This window comes from Schistocerca americana, chromosome X, assembly GCF_021461395.2.
Source record: "Schistocerca americana isolate TAMUIC-IGC-003095 chromosome X, iqSchAmer2.1, whole genome shotgun sequence".
Lineage (NCBI taxonomy): Eukaryota > Metazoa > Arthropoda > Insecta > Orthoptera > Acrididae > Schistocerca > Schistocerca americana.
In genome coordinates, this window is record NC_060130.1 from 251089710 (window position 1) to 251111025 (window position 21316).

Here is a 21316-nt window from a genome sequence, read left to right on the forward strand (position 1 = left end):
ACAACACCAACAGCTAAGCCCTAGTTACAAATATAACGATGCGTAAAAGAGAATAGTTTTTTTTCTTTCAGACGAAAAATCGACTGTTGACCATAAAGGTTTTGGTGTTGGAACTTTACACACTTTTAATTCTGAAACTGATGAAACAGAAGAGGCAGTAGAATATGGTCCACCAATACATCCAAAACATTTTCCAGCAGATGTTAATGCCCGTGCATTCCCTACATCTTAACTTCAGTTTAAACTTCCGAACAATGAATGTGTGCTTCGTGACTGGTTACTTTCGAGTAAAAATCAACAAGAATTTTTTTCCTTGCCGTCTTTTTTCTCGTCAGACTGAGACAGTGCGTCCATACTTCTCTTCAAAATCAGCGTATTCATATCAATTAAATTGGAAAAAAGTTATATGTTAGGAGCCCAGAACGTCAATCTAGCAACCTTGTTAAGAATGTTACTTGAAACGGTGAAATTTGGAGATTTAATTAAAACTCTCTGGTATCATATTGCAAAGAATCGAGAAGCAGATGGAAAACGGAGCATATGTTTGGAAACAGATAATAAGACGATTACTTGATATGACATTATTTCTTGGTCAGAGAGGCTTGACCTTCAGAGTTTCATCTCAGAAAATTGGAAATCAAAATAACGGAAATTCCCTTGAAATATTAGAGTGATTATGAATCACTGTGATCCATTTCTTGCCAAACACAAGGCCAGAGACCGACGAGAAGCACGAAAGCGTTTACAAGTGCATTACCTCTCTAATTATACTCAGAATGAATTTATTTCTAGTTGTACACATCACGCCAAGAGTGTCATCTTGGAACAGAGAGAAAACGTGAAGTATTATTCAGTTATTGTTGATGAAACTCCTGATTCAAATCATTTTGAACATACTACATTTATCCTGCGTTATACTCGTATTTACCTCAGTAAGGAAATCGACAAATGCGAAATAAATCAACGGTTTTTGGAATCCATAGATTGTAATTCGTGGACAGGAGTTCCAATATCGCATTTAATTCAACACTTGTGAAACACTCAATTCCTATTAACGAATGCCGCAGACAAGGGTATGATAACGGAAGTAATGAGTGGGGCGCGTAAAAAAGGGATGGGAAAAACCGAACTGTTAAAACCGATACCGTTATTTTAGTTCTGAATAACCGGTATTTTCGGTATTTGTTTAGTCTCGGTTATAACAGGTGTTTTTCTATAATGTACTAATAACTGACTAAAAAGCCGAAATATCAATGAGCCATAGTAACAATCTTGACAATTTTCGTTTTTAAATAAACTTCTTTTAAAAAACGAGGAATTTTTATTCGTAAAATTTTCGTTAGTTTGAAATATTACGCTTTTATAGAAAATAGGAAAAGCGATCAGCGCTATTTTAATAACAATGCCACCATTTAGAAACAGCAACAAACACACGACGTAAGAATCGATTTGTTTGGTTGATTGGTTTGTGTGGCGGTCAACTGCGCTGTCATCAGCGCCCATACAAAGTTCCAATTTTTTCACAGTCCAATTTTTTACACAGTCCAACCTAGCCAATGTCACGAATGATGATAGTGATGACGATGAAATGATGAGGACAACACAAACGCCCAGTCCCCGATAAGAATCGGTACAGCATTGCTCAGACAACAATGTACGTGTTTTCCTTTACTACCCACAAGCAGTGATCCCTTCGTGTTTTGGAAGCAGACTGAAAGGTGGATGCCAGATTTGTCATTTGCAACCCAAAAGTTTTTATCGTTGGTAGGAATTTCTGTAGCTTTTGAAGGATTTGCATCGCCTGTGAATGATATTGTTTCTGATTAAACGAGTCGACTTAGGATCAACACATTATAGAACGAGTATTTATGAACAGACGGGACAATGAATATTGGAAAATGGATGAATTAATTACTGAAACAGTAACGACTGTCAAGTAATTGTTTCTGATAAATGTTATATTTTTTCTGGTATCTAAATTGTTCACTTGAAGATTTGACGCAGCATTTTTATTTTTGTCTTCAAAAAATCAATTGTATTCTAATTGGTTTTAAAAAGTGAATATATCTGACTTCAAAACGTGTTTTTCATTCCAAATAATACAGAAAAAATGTACGTGTTTTATATGAAAACTTATTATTTGCCTGCCGTTTCTATGAAATAATTGAACAGAAGGAAAATAAAGGCATCTTTTTCGTGTTCAACTGCAGTCCACAACGTTGGAAAATTCTGAAACTGTTTATTGGCTGTTATTCATATTCCTTGTCTGATACCCGATTGTGTGCTCGGGTTGACACCAGTTGCAGCTCACTTGAATGAGACTACCATTGCTATTGAAACTCCCACCAATTAGTCGTCTGATACACGTTCTGTGGTACGAGATTTTATGGATTGTGAGAGATCTTTCAAGTTTTAATCATGGCATCAGTTTGGCTAAAGTTGTTGGCACCAATTGACTACAGAAGCAAATTACTGCAAGACTCGAAATACTACCATTGACGTTGAGGTAAGAAACACTGAGGGCTTATTAAATGGCTTGAAGTATCTTCGCGAAAATTGGGACAAGATTCACTCCGGATTTAAAGTTGTTGTCAGTGCAGTAAAATATAGATGCCGAATTTCCGGGGTGTGGACTAAGAAGAGGACATCATTTCATGATGAACCTAGGAATGATGTGCCAGATATCAATTAAGAAGATTTATTCAAGGTAAATGTTTATCTCATTACTGAAATCTAGTGCCTCACTTTCTTAGACAACGTATCTGGTCTGGAATGCCCTAGTTTCTTTGCGGCTAACTTATCCTGGTAATTTTCTTTTCCGCTTAATACAAGTTCAACGGAGTTCCTGTTGACACTCCACACGAACGCCAATTCCTGATCAGTAGACAACCAACTCCAAACACAAACTGCCGCTTGCTGAAATGATTAAATTCAAATAGTACTATCTACCAACAAGGTCACTTGACTAGAGTACAAATTAAGCGCAGAGAACCACAAGGGCCAAAAGCACACCGTCTTCGACCTCCCATATTTAGCCGACTGTCAGAGAAACCAGTGAGACGGCTTTTCGTGAATGTTCAGATATAAGTACAGTATGGGTCTACAGTACAGATAAATCTGACCCACCATAAGATCAACAGACGTTAGACGCATGAATAAATACTACACTCTCACAATAGACGATGATGTGCTTTATGGTTCCCAGTGTCTCAGATGGATTACTCTATAATAAAACCTAAAACTTAATGTACTATATCTCATTCAGAATCCCACAAAATAGATTTTTCTATCAGTACAACTATAATGTATACTGATGTCCGATCTAATTTTACGGCGCGAGGTGGCGCAGTGCTTAGCACACTGGACTCGCATTCGGGAGGACGACGGTTCAAACCCGCGTCCGGCCATCCTAATTTAGATTTTCCTTGATTCCCCTAAATCGCTGCAGGCAAATGCTCAGATAGTTCCTTTGAAAGGGCACGGCCAACTGCACACGACTCACACCATTACAGAGCCTCCACCAGCTTGAACAGTCCCCTGCTGAGATACAGGGTCTATGAATTCATGAGGTTGTCTCCATACTCATAAACGTCCATCCGCTCGATACAATTTGAAACAACACTCGTCCCACCAGGCAACATGTTTCCAGTCATCAACAGTCCAATGTCGGTGTTCACGGGCCCAGGCGAGGCGTAAAGCTTTGGGTCATGCAGTCATCAGGAGTACACGGGTGTTATTTCGACTCCGGAAGCCCATATCGATGGTACTTCGTTGAATGGTTCGTACAATGACACTTGTTGATGATGAAACGTCCCCTTTGAACAATTATACATGACTGTGCTTAAACTGACACACAATATTTTTAGCGCAACGCAATCTGACTTTCAAAAATCCCTACAAAAGAATGGCCCTGACTATAACATTAACCTATACCTTTCACAAATCACTTACCTCACAAAAATCTTCGTTACTCGAACTACTGCAATACAGCAAGCGCCACTACTGCCAGCTAAATAAAAGATTCAAACTACGGAAGGCACTAACTACTGATAGGGGTAGTTAGCAAATGAAAGATTTTGATAGAGAACAAACAATGTATTTACCTTAATAGTCATCAAAAGTCATAATATACACTCCTGGAAATGGAAAAAAGAACACATTGACACCGGTGTGTCAGACCCACCATACTTGCTCCGGACACTGCGAGAGGGCTGTACAAGCAATGACCACACGCACGGCACAGCGGACACACCAGGAACCGCGGTGTTGGCCGTCGAATGGCGCTAGCTGCGCAGCATTTGTGCACCGCCGCCGTCAGTGTCAGCCAGTTTGCCGTGGCATACGGAGCTCCATCGCAGTCTTTAACACTGGTAGCATGCCGCGACAGCGTGGACGTGAACCGTATGTGCAGTTGACGGACTTTGAGCGAGGGCGTATAGTGGGCATGCGGGAGGCCGGGTGGACGTACCGCCGAATTGCTCAACACGTTGGGTGTGAGGTCTCCACAGTACATCGATGTTGTCGCCAGTGGTCGGCGGAAGGTGCACGTGCCCGTCGACCTGGGACCGGACCGCAGCGACGCACGGATGCACGCCAAGACCGTAGGATCCTACGCAGTGCCGTAGGGGACCGCACCGCCACTTCCCAGCAAATTAGGGGCACTGTTGCTCCTGGGGTATCGGCGAGGACCATTCGCAACCGTCTCCATGAAGCTGGGCTACGGTCCCGCACACCGTTAGGCCGTCTTCCGCTCACGCCCCAACATCGTGCAGCCCGCCTCCAGTGGTGTCGCGACAGGCGTGAATGGAGGGACGAATGGAGACGTGTCGTCTTCAGCGATGAGAGTCGCTTCTGCCTTGGTGCCAATGATGGTCGTATGCGTGTCTGGCGCCGTGCAGGTGAGCGCCACAATCAGGACTGCATACGACCGAGGCACACAGGCCCAACACCCGGCATCATGGTGTGGGGAGCGATCTCCTACACTGGCCGTACACCACTGGTGATCGTCGAGGGGACACTGAATAGTGCACGGTACATCCAAACCGTCATCGAACCCATCGTTCTACCATTCCTAGACCGGCAAGGGAACTTGCTGTTCCAACGGGACAATGCACATCCGCATGTATCCCGTGCCACCCAACGTGCTCTAGAAGGTGTAAGTCAACTACCCTGGCCAGCAAGATCTCCGGATCTGTCCCCCATTGAGCATGTTTGGGACTGGATGAAGCGTCGTCTCACGCGGTCTGCACGTCCAGCACGAACGCTGGTCCAACTGAGGCGCCAGGTGGAAATGGCATGGCAAGCCGTTCCACAGGACTACATCCAGCGTCTCTACGATCGTCTCCATGGGAGAATAGCAGCCTGCATTGCTGCGAAAGGTGGATATACACTGTACTAGTGCCGACAATGTGCATGCTCTGTTGCCTGTGTCTATGTGCCTGTGGTTCTGTCAGTGTGATCATGTGATGTATCTGACCCCAGGAATGTGTCAATAAAGTTTCCCCTTCCTGGGACAATGAATTCACGGTGTTCTTATTTCAATTTCCAGGAGTGTATGATCGGAAGTGCTGGTCAGCCAGACTGTACGCCACTCATCGAAAAAGGTGGTAGTCAGAGAGAGCAACGTAAGTAGAATACGGCGGGATGGATAGGACTTCTCTTTTCAACGTATTTTGACGGATTTTGCGGCATGGGGTCGAGCACTGACCTGCTGCAAAATTATCTTTATGTGATTATCGCTGTGTTGTGGCCGTTTGTATTTCAGTGCTGGGCTCGAACGCATCAATTGCTTTCGATAATGATGTCCTGTGACTGTCTTCGTCTGTTTCAGTAGCTACGAAAACTTTCTGTCTTCCCCCGCCATGGACATCAAAATCACCGTTCTTAGGGCGTTGAAAACATTCTCTGCACGTTTTTCCACTAATGGTTCCCTCACCAATGGTCTTACTCAGCATTTTAAGAACCACAGCCGCTGATTTCTTCATGTTAAAGTAGAAAATTAAAACTTCCCGCAGACGGCGAGAAATGGGTTGTAAGTTGACGTACTTAATCGAGAGTAACCTTATGGTGAAATCACAAATCGACTAATATTTTTATGGCATTATGTTTACAGATGCCTAAGCTTATTGTATTACACCTATGACCAACCACCTGAACCCCACTTGCCGATACTGCCATCTATTGCAAAACGGCGGAAGCAAAGTTGTAGACCTAATAATATTGTACAGGAAAAAAAAATATTCTTATAGAACTGTATCTTCTTTTACTGTATTTATTTTATTGTAATTTGAGTGCTCTGTGGCTACTATAGTGTACACATATTTGTTTACTTTTAGCCGGACGCTGTGGCCGATTGGTTCTAGGCGCTTCAGTCCTGAACCGCGCTGCTGCTACGGTCGCAGGTTCGAATCCTGCCTTGGGCATGGATGTTTGTGATGTCCTTAGGTTAGTTAGGTTTAAGTAGTTCTAAGTCTAGGGGACTGATGACCTCAGATGTTAAGTCTCATATTGCTTAGAGCCATTTGAACTATCTTTTTTGTTAACTTTTTCTTTGACCTAGGATATTTGACTTTGGCTTGTAGTTTCTTTAATCAACTCTTGTGTATTAGACGACTGGGGCTTGCGCCTGAGCATTGGTGCTGTGCGCTTATTGCTCTTACATGTTTCTATGTTTTCAACGTTGTTTTCTACTTGGTTAAGTCTGTATTACGGCGTTAAATATCAATTTTCTTGTGTCTTCAGGTCAGCAATGGCGTATAATTTCTTGGTTAAATAGTATGTATGCAATGTTAAGTTGTCAGAATATAGATTTACCGTAAGTGAATTAAATTGTTTCGGACTAATAGCTCTCATAAAATTGTAATTTGTGTTGATATTCAGTTTTCACTTTGTTTCCATTTTTGTGCTAGCACTCTGAAGATGGTCCATGATCGAAACACGTAGTGACTAAGTGTACTGTAAGGCGGCACAGTGTGTATCATGCATTTCTCAAAGTATATCGGTGCTGTTGACACTTTCTGGAAAAAAAATTTGTTATTGTGGAGTCTTTACGCAGCAGGGATGGCAAATGGCGGCGGCTGCTGCTTTTGATCATGATGATGGCCGACAGGTGATGATGAAATTGTCACACAACGAGTCATCCTCATAGTTTACTATCCTATTCGCCAAAGAACGTGAGGCTGTGACTGAGGCACTGGATTTATATTCTGGAAGAGTTTTAAGTTTAGCGCGGTTTCCGCCGGCCGAAGTGGCCGTGCGGTTAAAGGCGCTGCAGTCTGGAACCGCAAGACCGCTACGGTCGCAGGTTCGAATCCTGCCTCGGGCATGGATGTTTGTGATGTCCGTAGGTTAGTTAGGTTTAACTAGTTCTAAGTTCTAGGGGACTAATGACCTCAGCAGTTGAGTCCCATAGTGCTCAGAGCCATTTAGCGCGGTTTCCCTAAATCGGTAAAGGTGAATGCAAGAATGGATCCTTTGGAAAGGACATGACTGAGTCCATCTCATTCCGATTTGAACTTTGTTCAGTCTTAAATGACCACACGTCGACGGGAAGTTCAACTTTAATCTTCCTTCGTTTCTTCCTTACAGTAAAATCTTCAGCTACTCCACTGGACGTTCCGTAATTAACTGCACGTAGCCCTCTTTCAACGAATTTCTTTGTGATAAGTTCGTATAAGTGTGTTAACGTTTTATGTATTACACCATCCTTCCAAAAAGTTCTGAGACTGACTTTATTCCTGGTGTAGGAGCGACGCCAGTGCAGCGGTTGCTGAGGCCGTTTCAACTAACAACTGTAAACAACAGAAGTTCACGTGACCTGTCAGCTGTGAGCAGGCATTGTCAAGTAGCGGACGTGCGGCTGTAATGTGTTAACGTTGTTGCGCCACAAGTCGCAATGAAGCAACTTCTCTAAATCAAGTGCTGAAGACGTTCTCCAGAATGTTTTATAGAAGAGAAAAGTGTGTGCAAAGTTGCCGCCACACCTTGCCTCACGAAAAAAAAGCAACGACTTGTGGACACCAGCCAGCACTTGATTACAATTCAAAAAGCGGGCAGTACTTTTCTGGAAGAAGTCTACAGGCGACGAGAATTGTTGTTACCAGTACGAACACACCACAAAATGTTAAAGCGCAGGAATTCACCTGAAGGCTCAACGCTTTGACGACATAACCAACATTCAACAGTATGTGACACACGAGTTGAACATTATAAAGCAGGACTTTTCTTACAGTTTCACTTGGTTGTATGAACGATCTGCGTGTTGTATTCGAGTTGGGGGAGACTATGTAGAACATCTGTAGAATTAAAATCACCATCTTAACGTTTCTCTATTTTTTTATTAATCCAGTCTCGGGACGTTTTGGACTGACGGGCTATGTGGCCGTGAAAACAAGAATCCACAACTTGCCTTTGCAATAGAATGTATGTTAGCATCTGAGCAAAAGTTTGCAGAATCGATTATGAAAGCGAAATATCGATAATAAATCATTTTTAATGGGTGTAAATATGGTTGTTACTTGGAGCATACAGCAATTTCTAGACGGCATGATCCACGTAACCAGGATGGTTACCGAAATAGTGTTAAATATGTTAATCACTGTACTATTTTGCTGGATTCTCCTTTCCGCGAATAAACTTACCATCTCTCCAATCCCGTATGAAAAGGGAAATAGATAGATCAGCGAACAAATACAAATGGATATCAACCTCTATACCTTTCTGTTATTTCACGAATGTGAAATTGGCAGCTGTTCTCGTGTTACAGAAAAAGACCACCAAGACAGTATCATCAGCACCCGGGATACGTAAAATTCGCTTCAAATAAAAATAAACCTTTTACGATGTCATGCATGGGTTGGTAATTGACAATAAATAGACAGTTATTAGTAGATTGAAACGTAACGCGATAAAATGATTAAAAAATCTGATGGCTGATGGACTGGCGAACAAACTGTATTAAAATCCACGAGAGTAAACTGCTGCGTGTTAGCGTTCACTCGCGGTAAATCCGATGATAGGTTTCACCCAAAAATTCGTGCCTCGATTTTAGCGGTGCAAGTTAAGGAAACGACGTACTATGTGTAGTTTGTATGCTCTCTTTATTTTATTTTGTGGCTAACGCTAATAGGAATTTCCGATATATAGGACGCAAGTTTTAATAACACTTCTACCTTAATTAAGCATCGTTCCATGCAAGCCGTCCGCATCATTCAAGCTTTTTATGAAAGGCTATGCAGCACTTATGTTGACATTACTAATCGTTAATGCCTTGTTGTGCCCTGGAATTTGTAATGTGCAGCTGAGCCAGATGTTTTCACTCAAACGTTTATGCTGCTTCATTTCTCCATCTGTAGATCTCCAGCATGTTATCTCTTCAGATAAATTTGTGAGATTAAAATGATGCTAGCTGATAAAGTAATTAGACTGAAACAGAGCGAAAAAATAATTTTGTACGACTATTATTTATCATAAAACTTCAAATTCTGTAATAGCAGGTGGTATCAAAACACATTCCTGAAAAGGAAACATAATATTTGATCGAACTCTGAAAATGTGCTAAGTGGCTCAATAGTACGAATAATTTAGAGTTGTATATACATGAAATGCAGATAAAAAATAAAGAAGCAGTACCGAAGGGTTTAGTCGGTGACATTCTTATTTGTTTAACGCCCTCTTCTTTGGCAAGGAAGAGAATGATAGTCACTGAATTATGTACTTTCTACAGTTTCTGTGCTTCTTTTTTCAAAGTGAGTACGTATTCTTTCAGCAAGACAAATTTCTTATGGTTTGAACTCAAATTATATCTTTCATAAATTTTCTAACGGTGTTAGTTTCTTTTCAACTTAAAAGTCATGATCTGATTACAAAACTTGGAAACCTTGTCTGCAATTCATTAATAACAAAGAAAGATTAGAATTTAACGAGGTGTCAATGTCGAAATTATTTGAAGCAAAGTTCAAGTTCAAATTGAAAAAGAATGGAGAAAGGAGTCACTTTTCTATGATTTGAATCAGGAAAAAGACAGAAATAATATATTTGTACGGGCGGCTGAGGATTTCAAAGCTGCTTCTTTCGAATGTGAGTCCAATGTTCTGCTTGCTGTACCACCTCGCTCGGGCTGTACGTAATAGAAATCCAGGATAGTGAAGACAGTAAACTGCTACCATTACACAGCACACAATCTGTATTACATGTTACGTGGAGCTGAAGGTGACAGTTCTATATCGGAAGAGGGAAATATAGGTCTAGTACAACAGGGAGTTTTGAGGTATGGGCTTATAATATACCAGAGGACTTAAAAGTAACAGAAAAAGTGAATATCAGTAATTTTACAAGGGCAATTTAACTATTTTACTGTCAATTTAACTGTAAAATTTAAATTAATAAATATACTCTTCCCACGTATATTCCACTGAACAACGTGTTTTCTGGAACTGGAATTCCACAGGGTAGAACACCGCCCTACGACAACAAGGCGCAGTTTTCAAACACGATATAATGTTCCAGAAGAACCCGATACGAAAACCATTCGCAAGGTCTTTCGGCAAATTCTAACGGACAGGCAGCGTGGCTTATGTTCTAGCGTGGTTACTCCTGAAAATATAGCCACGGGTTCTGGAATTAGTCAGAAAAATCCAAGGAAATCCGTCCGAAGAAGTGCAGTAGAGGTTGGTTTGATGCGTTCCATCATGCAGCGACAGGGCCTGCACATGTGTCCATTCAAAAGCCAAAGCCAGCCAGCCCTACCAGTACAAGCTGTGCGACAGAGGGCTGACTTTGCGAACCAGATTCTCAGAATCATTCGTAATGAAGGATTTGATGTTGGCTACACCTGGTTGACAGTTGAATCACACTTCGACGTGAATGGAGTCGTGAATAAACAAAAGTGGTGGTTTTGTGGTTCCGAAAATCCCCATTTGTATTAAGCGAAACTTCTGTATTCTCCCAAAACTATTGTTTAGGCTGTAGTACGACGCAGAGTCATTATTGCCCAGTTTTCATGCGCGAAGCGAACACTAGTGTACGTTACGTACGCGTTTTGGAACAATTTGTAGCCACTAAATTAGCGTGACGCCAGGTACCGAGTGGTTCACGCAAGATTCTGGTTCTGGAGGAAGAATAGGCTGCCATTCTTCCACATACATTGAGACACCGCATTGTGAGCGTTCCCAGTAGAGTTCAAGCTGTTATAAAGGGGAAGAATAGACACACCCAATACTAATGTTCATTAATAGCGTTCCGAATACTTTTGATGATATACTGTATTTCCCAATTTTCTTAATAATAGAATTATCAGTAGTTGATTGTTTTCCTTTCATTTTTAATGATGGTAAAGCGCGACAGATATTTCAATTCCTGTTTTGACTCTTTCCGTCTTCAACCGAGCGTGCGCACCACCTGGGACCGGCTGCTCATCCATGAACACCTTGCTCCGATGTACACGGTTCTGTGTCTGCCTGAGTGGTTCCGTGAAGCACTTTAATCGCAGCTCTTCACACCGTGTCTGAAGAAAGAAATAATAGACGTTCTTTGCTACTGGATTAAAATAGCGGCAAAACCTTAGCGCTGGTATATTTCATTTTGGAAATTTGTGGTGGGTTCCTATGGGACCAAACTGCTGAGGTCATCAGTCCCTAGGCTTACACACTACTTAATCTAACTCTAACTTACGCTGAAGAAAACACACACACCCATGCCCGAAGGAGGACTCGAACTTCCGACGGGGGCAGCCGCGCGAACCGTGGCAAGGCGCTTGAGATACCGCGGATACCCCACGCGTCGTATATTTAATAGTATGAGTCATTATGAAGGGCAAAAGAACAGCGTATCACGAAGTGAATATAGCAACACACTTCGACTACAGTTTAAACATGTGCAAGGAAACAAATTTTCATATGCCTGTCGAATATGGTTAGCGGTTAATGTTGTGCAAACACACAGGAATTTTTAATGCATTCAAAAAGCTAAAAGGAAATAAAACCAACTCCTATTTAACAGCAAGTGTTATAGCTCATAGTGATATCCCAGAAAGGAAATGCAGATTGGAGTTTAACGTCGCGTCGACGACGAGGTTATTGTAAATCCAGCACAAGCTCGGATTGGATAAAAAAATCGGCCGTGTCCTCTTCAAAGGAACCTTCCAGACATTTGCCTTAAGCGCTTTAGGAAAAAAGTGGATAAACTAAATCTGGATGTCCGGACACTGGTTTGAATCGTCATCCTCCCGAATGTAAGGTCAGCGTCTTAGCACTTCGAACATCGCTCGGCCATCGTGCCCCAGTGACATAAATGTATTCCTGAAGATCACGAAGTACACTTTGTGGCTCTTGTGCTGACTAACAATAATCTAACTGAAATAAAAAACAGTACTCTTTGACGAAGCCTTACCAAGCATACACAGATAAAGTTCTATTGATCGACTACCCCTTCCTACCCCGGCTCCCTCCTCTGGTCTCTCTCTCTCTCTCTCTCTCTCTCTCGCGCGCGCGCGCGCGCGTGCGCCTGCACACACACACATTCACCTCACGTCCATTAAACAGTCGAACTACGAATTGGGCGCATGATAACAAGTTGCGAGTACAAACGAGCGTCAACTCCAGTGTTATATTTACGAAAGTACAGCGGAACGCAAAACTGTGTTATCTTTTTAATTACAACCACTTAAGCAAAACAAGAAAGGAAAAAAATACGCGTGAACACTGCAAAAGCGCCATTAACACGTTTTCTATTGAATTACTCACTCCCACAACTGATTTCAGCATGGAAAAATACGGGTACAAACAACTTTGGTTTCACTATCCGCTCTGAAACAGAATACAGCTACAATGACTGCAGCTAATTGTCTCTTTTCCACACTGTGTTGCGTACTTTCGTCGGTACCAGCATGTTAAAACCTTGAACGACCCTTACATGCACCAGGAAAACGTTCTTGGTTTACAGCGATACAGCGTATTGAAGTCGCTAATTTAGCTATCAGTAAGCAACTTACTTAAAGTATAGAAAGTGTAACACAGTATCAAATTTTCTAAAAATAGTCGTCTACGCTGCAACCTAAGCATGGGAGTTTTTCTGCTATCGTGGCCCATTGACACTTTATGAGTAGCGTTTTTGTTGTACACAAAAAAAGTATAGGAAAACGGAGGATCTCTACTTATCTTTATATAGAATCGTGACTTCGGAATTAAATTTCATTTTAGCGTTTCTGGACATACTTACATTGAGTCTTCAGCTGTGACAAGTGTGCAAAATGTGCCATTCACACTCATTTACTCCACCAAATATGAAAATCTTATTTGTTCTCATCTGGGCCCATTGCATCTTACATGCCGTATAAGGACATTATATATTATGCTATGAGACCAAGACACCGCTGCGATGGATTATATTTTTTACTATAATAGGCCTACTTCGGTGTTTCAGGTTATATCAAGTTGTCTTGATATCCATATGACATCGATGTCTCAGTTGCTGTCACTACTGCATAAGTTTGGTCCTTTGATGTTGGAGCTATAGTAGGCGTTAAACTGTAGCTGTAGCAGTTATTTCTGAAGCTGGCGAGTTATGAAAGTTTATTTCACAATAATAATAGTGATATTAATAATAGTGTCTTTTTCAAAGTTAAAATTTTATTTTAAATAAAGTCATGGTGCTATTTCCCTCACTCTTGCTGTCTTTAACTAGGTAAATATTGCCCTTGTGCTAACAGCACTGTCAAAAAAAAAATGGTTCAAATGGCTCTGAGCACTATGGGACTTAACTTCTAAGGTCATCAGTCCCCTAGAACTTAGAACTACTTAAACCTAACTAACCTAAGGAGATCACACACACCCATGCCCGAGGCAGGATTCAAACCTGCGACCGTAGCGGTCGCGCGGTTCCAGACTGTAGCGCCTAGAACCGCTCGGCCACCCCGGCCGGCAACAGCATTGTCAACAATAGTAGTGTATAGATTAATTTATCAGCCAAAACTCGGAAACTTATCATGTCTCAGTAATCGACACGAATCACTTGAAACTTTTTCTTTTCATAAGAGGTTAGACTCTTCCCCTTTCTGTCACAGACAAATCTGATTGATACTGAAGGAAACGGCACCCGTGCCGCTCGCATAACTTAACGTGTAGTGGGCTCTCATCGAGGACTGGGAGGTAAGACAGAACCAGCTCGAATTCGCACACAGGATTGTACTCCAGTCATTCGATGGTTTGCTACTATTATATGGAAAATATCTTAAGAGCAATCAGGTTTTCGAAACGGACGATCGAATATTGACAATGTTTTTATAGCAGAACAATTTACAGAAATAAACGAGGAGAGTACCATAGGTAAATTCATCTTGCTTTTGTGGATTTTGAAAAAGCATTCGATAATGTTAATAGAGACATATCATGGCTGAACGAGGTTATCCATCTCACCTCATGAATATATATATAATATATATATAATAGTGTCTATATATATATATATATATATAGTTTTCAGTAAATGGAACATGTTGTACATAAAAGGAGTTCTTTCAGATCGTGACACTAAATGTAATTTTATATGCAGATGACCTTACACTTATTACAGAAAATGAAGATGACCTTCAGATGGTAGTTTACAAGTTGCAGCAGATAGCCTCAAACATTTTCTTATGTTTATTCTACAGGAAGATCTGATGCATTCCCTTGGCTGATACTGACAATAGAGATATTCCAAATATAGAAATTCCCAACACTACGAGCGTCGCTCGAAGGTAAGTTTGCCACAGTGACACTTCTTCGTATGAATCTCACTCGGGAAAGAAAATTCGTTAACAATGCTGAGCCGACCGCGGTGGCCACGCGGTTCTAGGCGCTGCAAAAAATGGTTCAAATGGCTCTGAGCACTATGGGACTCAACTGCCGAGGTCATAAGTCTAGGCGCTGCAGTCCGGAACCGCGCGACTGCTACGGTCGCAGGTTCGAATCCTGCCTCGGGCATGGATGTGTGTGATGTCCTTAGGTTAGTTAGGTTTAAGTAGTTCTAAGTTCTAGGGGACTGATGACCTCAGATGCTAAGTCCCATAGTGCTCAGAGCCATTTGAACCATTTGAACAATGCTGAAGACTTCATGCTTTGGCAATAGTTCCGCGGCAAACCAAGCATAGAGATAGAGGATTACTTTACCGAAAACTGGCGTTTGCAATTCGTTATGAATGAAGATACACTACAAGAATTTCACTGAAAACAATTTCAAATAATTTTCTCATTCATTTTTCTTTTTTGTCTATTCATTCGCCAGACTTGCAATTAGTAGACGAATAAGGACAATGTTACTTCAGTATAAAATGGAAAATATTCGTGTAACTATCTTCTGCGTACATGGGTACATAAATGAAAACTAAAAATAATAATCTGGTCTCGAACACGAGGTGTAAAAATGCGTAGAACGACGCTAACCACCGTTCCACCGCTCGAACTACACTCCTGGAAATTGAAATAAGAACACCGTGAATTCATTGTCCCAGGAAGGGGAAACTTTATTGACACATTCCTGGGGTCAGATACATCACATGATCACACTGACAGAACCACAGGCACATAGACACAGGCAACAGAGCATGCACAATGTCGGCACTAGTACAGTGTATATCCACCTTTTGCAGCAATGCAGGCTGCTATTCTCCCATGGAGACGATCGTAGAGATGCTGGATGTAGTCCTGTGGAACGGCTTGCCATGCCATTTCCACCTGGCGCCTCAGTTGGACCAGCGTTCGTGCTGGACGTGCAGACCGCGTGAGACGACGCTTCATCCAGTCCCAAACATGCTCAATGGGGGACAGATCCGGAGATCTTGCTGGCCAGGGTAGTTGACTTACACCTTCTAGAGCACGTTGGGTGGCACGGGATACATGCGGACGTGCATTGTCCTGTTGGAACAGCAAGTTCCCTTGCCGGTCTAGGAATGGTAGAACGATGGGTTCGATGACGGTTTGGATGTACCGTGCACTATTCAGTGTCCCCTCGACGATCACCAGTGGTGTACGGCCAGTGTAGGAGATCGCTCCCCACACCATGATGCCGGGTGTTGGCCCTGTGTGCCTCGGTCGTATGCAGTCCTGATTGTGGCGCTCACCTGCACGGCGCCAAACACGCATACTACCATCATTGGCACCAAGGCGGAAGCGACTCTCATCGCTGAAGACGACACGTCTCCATTCGTCCCTCCATTCACGCCTGTCGCGACACCACTGGAGGCGGGCTGCACGATGTTGGGGTGTGAGCGGAAGACGGCCTAACGGTGTGCGGGACCGTAGCCCAGCTTCATGGAGACGGTTGCGAATGGTCCTCGCCGTTACCCCAGGAGCAACAGTGTCCCTAATTTGCTGGGAAGTGGCGGTGCGGTCCCCTACGGCACTGCGTAGGATCCTACGGTCTTGGCGTGCATCCGTGCGTCGCTGCGGTCCGGTCCCAGGTCGACGGGCACGTGAACCTTACGCCGACCACTGGCGACAACATCGATGTACTGTGGAGACCTCACGCCCCACGTGTTGAGCAATTCGGCGGTACGTCCACCCGGCCTCCCGCATGCCCACTATACGCCCTCGCTCAAAGTCCGTCAACTGCACATACGGTTCACGTCCACGCTGTCGCGGCATGCTACCAGTGTTAAAGACTGCGATGGAGCTCCGTATGCCACGGCAAACTGGCTGACACTGACGGCGGCGGTGCACAAATGCTGCGGAGCTAGCGCCATTCGACGGCCAACACCGCGGTTCCTGGCGTGTCCGCTGTGCCGTGCGTGTGATCATTGCTTGTACAGCCCTCTCGCAGTGTCCGGAGCAAGTATGGTGGGTCTGACACACCGGTGTCAATGTGTTCTTTTTTCCATTTCCAGGAGTGTATTTACTCGCTAAAACGTACGTAAAGTACCTCGAAGCTTTGACAACCGTTTCCTTATAAACGGTCAAATATTTACGGATAAGCAAGGGCACGTGTTGCTTATTTTGACCACCTTTCCAGCAAGCGATGTTTCGGGGAAACGGGTTATGGCATTTGCCGTGTTCTTCAGGACACCCAGCGTGATCAGACAATTGTTAACTACACTTAGGGACAGTACTATTAAGGAATGCTTCAGAACTCATCTCGGGGCTTCTGTCTGTATGTAACTCCAAGAAAGACAGAGATTCAGCTACATGACGTGAAGATGCCAATCCTCCTCCATAGGAGAAAGGACGCAGCTAATAATGGCATACCCACAACCTAGCGGTTTCTCCCAGAATCAGTCCACTACTCCTCACCAGAGGACACACCACTGTGAAACTCTGCAAATCGTTTCTCAGTCTGGAAAGCAGGAGACATTTAACCTGTGAAGCAGATCATGTGGAGTACCTGGAGAGGACAGTTGTTTTTATTACGGTAAGCTTCTGCGCAGGAGTCCCCATCCAACACACAGTTTTAAGCTGACAGAAAATTTCGTAACAGCCTATACTCCTCTGCAGGGCGAGATAGTCATTCATTAGGTTCATAGGCTTGACAGCGTAGTAAAAATGTGTAGCTGTGAGCCTAAATTCTCGGTGTGCGAATTGTAATAAAACAAGATCAACGACAACGATGAAGATTGTTTAGGAGGTAGACTATTTCACAATGGGTTTTGAAGCATGCGCATTGGCATGTTACGGATGCTCGACAAAATAATAAACAGTTCCGCTTTGCTGCAGCGAAGGAACAAAAATTTGTCTTTTTCGGAACGTTATGGTTTATAAAACAGAAAAAGTTGTTTAAACGCTCTTTCAGCACTCAGTACCAGTTCTGAAACAACATGAGCATGACTAGGGATCAGGAAATCGTGTGAGTAGTGGAAGCGGCAAAAGAGTAATAAATCACGACATCGGCAGACCGCGTCGTATATGTTAGCGCGATAATTCAGACTATAACTCAACTCTCACGTCTCCGCAACACGACACCCGGTGTTTAAATCACGCTGATACGAGAAAGTAATATTAGTGAAACGGATCCATGATTTACCCTCCTCCCACTCTATAAATCAATAGAGCATACGGTAAACTTCAAGAAGAGCTGGCGTATTTAGGTACCTTAATGAGCTAGGATTTATTCAAATAATTGAATCTTACCTCAAAGCAGAATGCTGAGAAAGGGGATATATGATTAGGCTAAAGAAGATGTTAAGCCATTAATCATTAGGGTAAATGCTAGGCATAATATAAAGGTGAATGAACCGATTAAGACAGTTTTCTTCCATTAGGAGAGGAAGAGTTAGAGAGCAGTATGATTCTGTAATAGGTAACAGTAATAATCAATATTATTCTTTTTCTTCACTTTTCATCCCACAGAGGCAGTGCTCACAAATAATGAGCTTCAGCAAATCCATGATTTCGAAAATATTGTGATGTTAGTTCTGCGATGCGATGACCTTACTGTCGCCATTATTATTCAGTGTTAAGCTAAAGGAAAAAAGTTCCGTATGTTATTTGTCTGAGCCACATAAAATTCATCCTGTTTAGTAGGAAGGAATGAAGGCTGAGGTGTAATGCACAGTGGACGAGAGACGGAGCACTACCTCAGACAGGGGACGGAAATCGGCCACGTCGTTTTCAAAGGAGTCATCACGGCATGCCTATTTAGGGTACCACAAACTTGAATCTGGATAATCGGAAGGGCATTTGAAAGGCCTTCCTCCCAAAGACGAGTCCAGTGTCGTGCCTCTGTGCTCCTCACGCGATTGTTCTGAGTGTATTTGTTTTTTTATCTGTTTCTACATTACGTTACTGAAATAGAAGTAAGGTACCATGCCGGCATTTACCCATACTTCACCTTCTCTTTCTTCTTCTTCTTATTCTTCGTCTTCACTTCACGTATTACGCTCATTGCCTGTTGTTGTTGTTGTTCTGGTCTTCAGTCCTGAGACTGGTTTGATGCAGCTCTCCATGCTACTCTATCCTGTGCAAGCTTCTTCATCTCCCAGTACCTACTGCAACCTACATCCTTCTGAATCTGCTTAGTGTATTCATCTCTTGGTCTCCCTCTACGATTTTTACCCTCCACGCTGCCCTCCAATGCTAAATTTGTGATCCCTTGATGCCTCAAAACATGTCCTACCAACCGATCCCTTCTTCTAGTCAAGTTGTGCCACAAACTTCTCTTCTCCCCAATCCTATTCAATACCTCCTCATTTGTTACGTGATCTACCCACCTTATCTTCAGCATTCTTCTGTAGCACCACATTTCGAAAGCTTCTATTCTCTTCTTGTCCAAACTGGTTATCGTCCATGTTTCACTTCCATACATGGCTACACTCCATACAAATACTTTCAGAAACGACTTCCTGACACTTAAATCTATACTCGATGTTAACAAATTTCTCTTCTTCAGAAACGATTTCCTTGCCATTGCCAGTCTACATTTTATATCCTCTCTACTTCGACCATCATCAGTTATTTTACTCCCTAAATAGCAAAACTCCTTTACTACTTTAAGTGTCTCATTTCCTAATCTAATCCCCTCAGCATCACCCGATTTAATTTGACTACATTCCATTATCCTCGTTTTGCTTTTGTTGATGTTCATCTTATATCCTCCTTTCAAGACACTGTCCATTCCGTTCAACTGCTCTTCCAAGTCCTTTGGTGTCTCTGACAGAATTACAATGTCATCGGCGAACCTCGAAGTTTTTATTTCTTCTCCATGGGTTTTAATACCTACTCCGAATTTTTCTTTTGTTTCCTTTACTGCTTGCTCAATATACAGATTGAATAACATTGGGCAGAGGCTACAACCCTGTCTCACTTCTTTCCCAACCACTGCTTCCCCTTCATGCCCCTCGACTCTTATAACTGCCATCTGGTTTCTGTACAAACTGTAAATAGCTTTTCGGTCCCTGTACTTTACCCCTACCACCTTTAGAATTTGAAAGAGAGTATTCCAGTCAACATTGTCAAAAGCTTTCTCTAAGTCTACAAATGCTAGAAACGTAGGTTTGCCTTTTCTTAATCTTTCTTCCAAGATAAGTCGTAAGGTTAGTATTGCCTCACGTGTTCCAACATTTCTATGGAATCCAAACTGATCTTCCCCGATGTCGGCTTCTACCAGTTTTTCCATTCGTCTGTAAAGAATTCGCGTTAGTATTTTGCAGCTGTGACTTATTAAACTGATAGTTCGGTAATTTTCACATCTGTCAACACCTGCTTTCTTTGGGATTGGAATTATTATATTCTTCTTGAAGTCTGTGGGTATTTCGCTGTCTCATACATCTTGCTCACCAGATGGTAGAGTTTTGTCATGACTGTCTCTCCCAAGGCCGTCAGTAGTTCTAATGGAATGTTGTCTACTCCCGGGGCCTTGTTTCGACATAGGTCTTTCAGTGCTCTGTCAAACTCTTCACGCAGTATCTTATCTCCCATTTCATCTTCATCTACATCGTCTTCCATTTCCATAATATTGTCCTCAAGTACATCGCCCTCGTATAAACCCTCTACATACTCCTTCCACCTTTCTGCCTTCCCTTCTTTGCATAGAACTGGGTTGCCATCTGAGCTCTTGATATTCATACAAGTGGTTCTCCTTTCTCCAAAGGTCTCTTTAAATTTCCTGTAGGCAGTATCTATCTTACCCCTAGTGAGGCAAGCCTCTACATCCTTACATTTGTCCTCTAGCCATCCCTGCTTAGCCATTTTGCACTTCCTGTCGATCTCATTTTTGAGACGTTTGAATTCCTTTTTGCCTGCTTCATTTACTGCATTTTTATATTTTCTCCTTTCATCAATTAAATTCAATATTTCTTCTGTTACTCAAGGATTTCTATTAGCCCTTGTCTTTTTACCTACTTGATCCTCTGCTGCCTTCACTACTTCATCCCTCAGAGCTATCCATTATTCTTCTTCTACTGTATTTCTTTCCCCCATTCCTGTCAATTGCTCCCTTATGCTCTCCCTGAAACTCTCTACAACCTCTGGTTCTTTCAGTTTATCCAGGTCCCATCTCCTTAAATTCCCGCCTTTTGGCAGTTTCTTCAGTTTCAATCTGCAGTTCATAACCAATAGATTGTGGTCAGTATTTCATTTTTTGTATCGTCTTCCTACATTTCTTCTTCCACTACATTTATATCTGAGAGCCTTTACTAGGAATATTTCTTCGCCCATACGGTCTACATGTTCCTCCCATTTTCTCATATTTATTTTACTTTTTAGTTGTATATTCCTATATATCCTCACTTTTCTTGCGATCTTCCGTTGTATATCCTTCCACTCTACTTAGAAATCTCATTTCTTGAGCTTGTATTCTACTTACTTCTTGTCTTGTAGCGCAGGCTTCACTTCCGTAAGTAGGGGTTGCCACT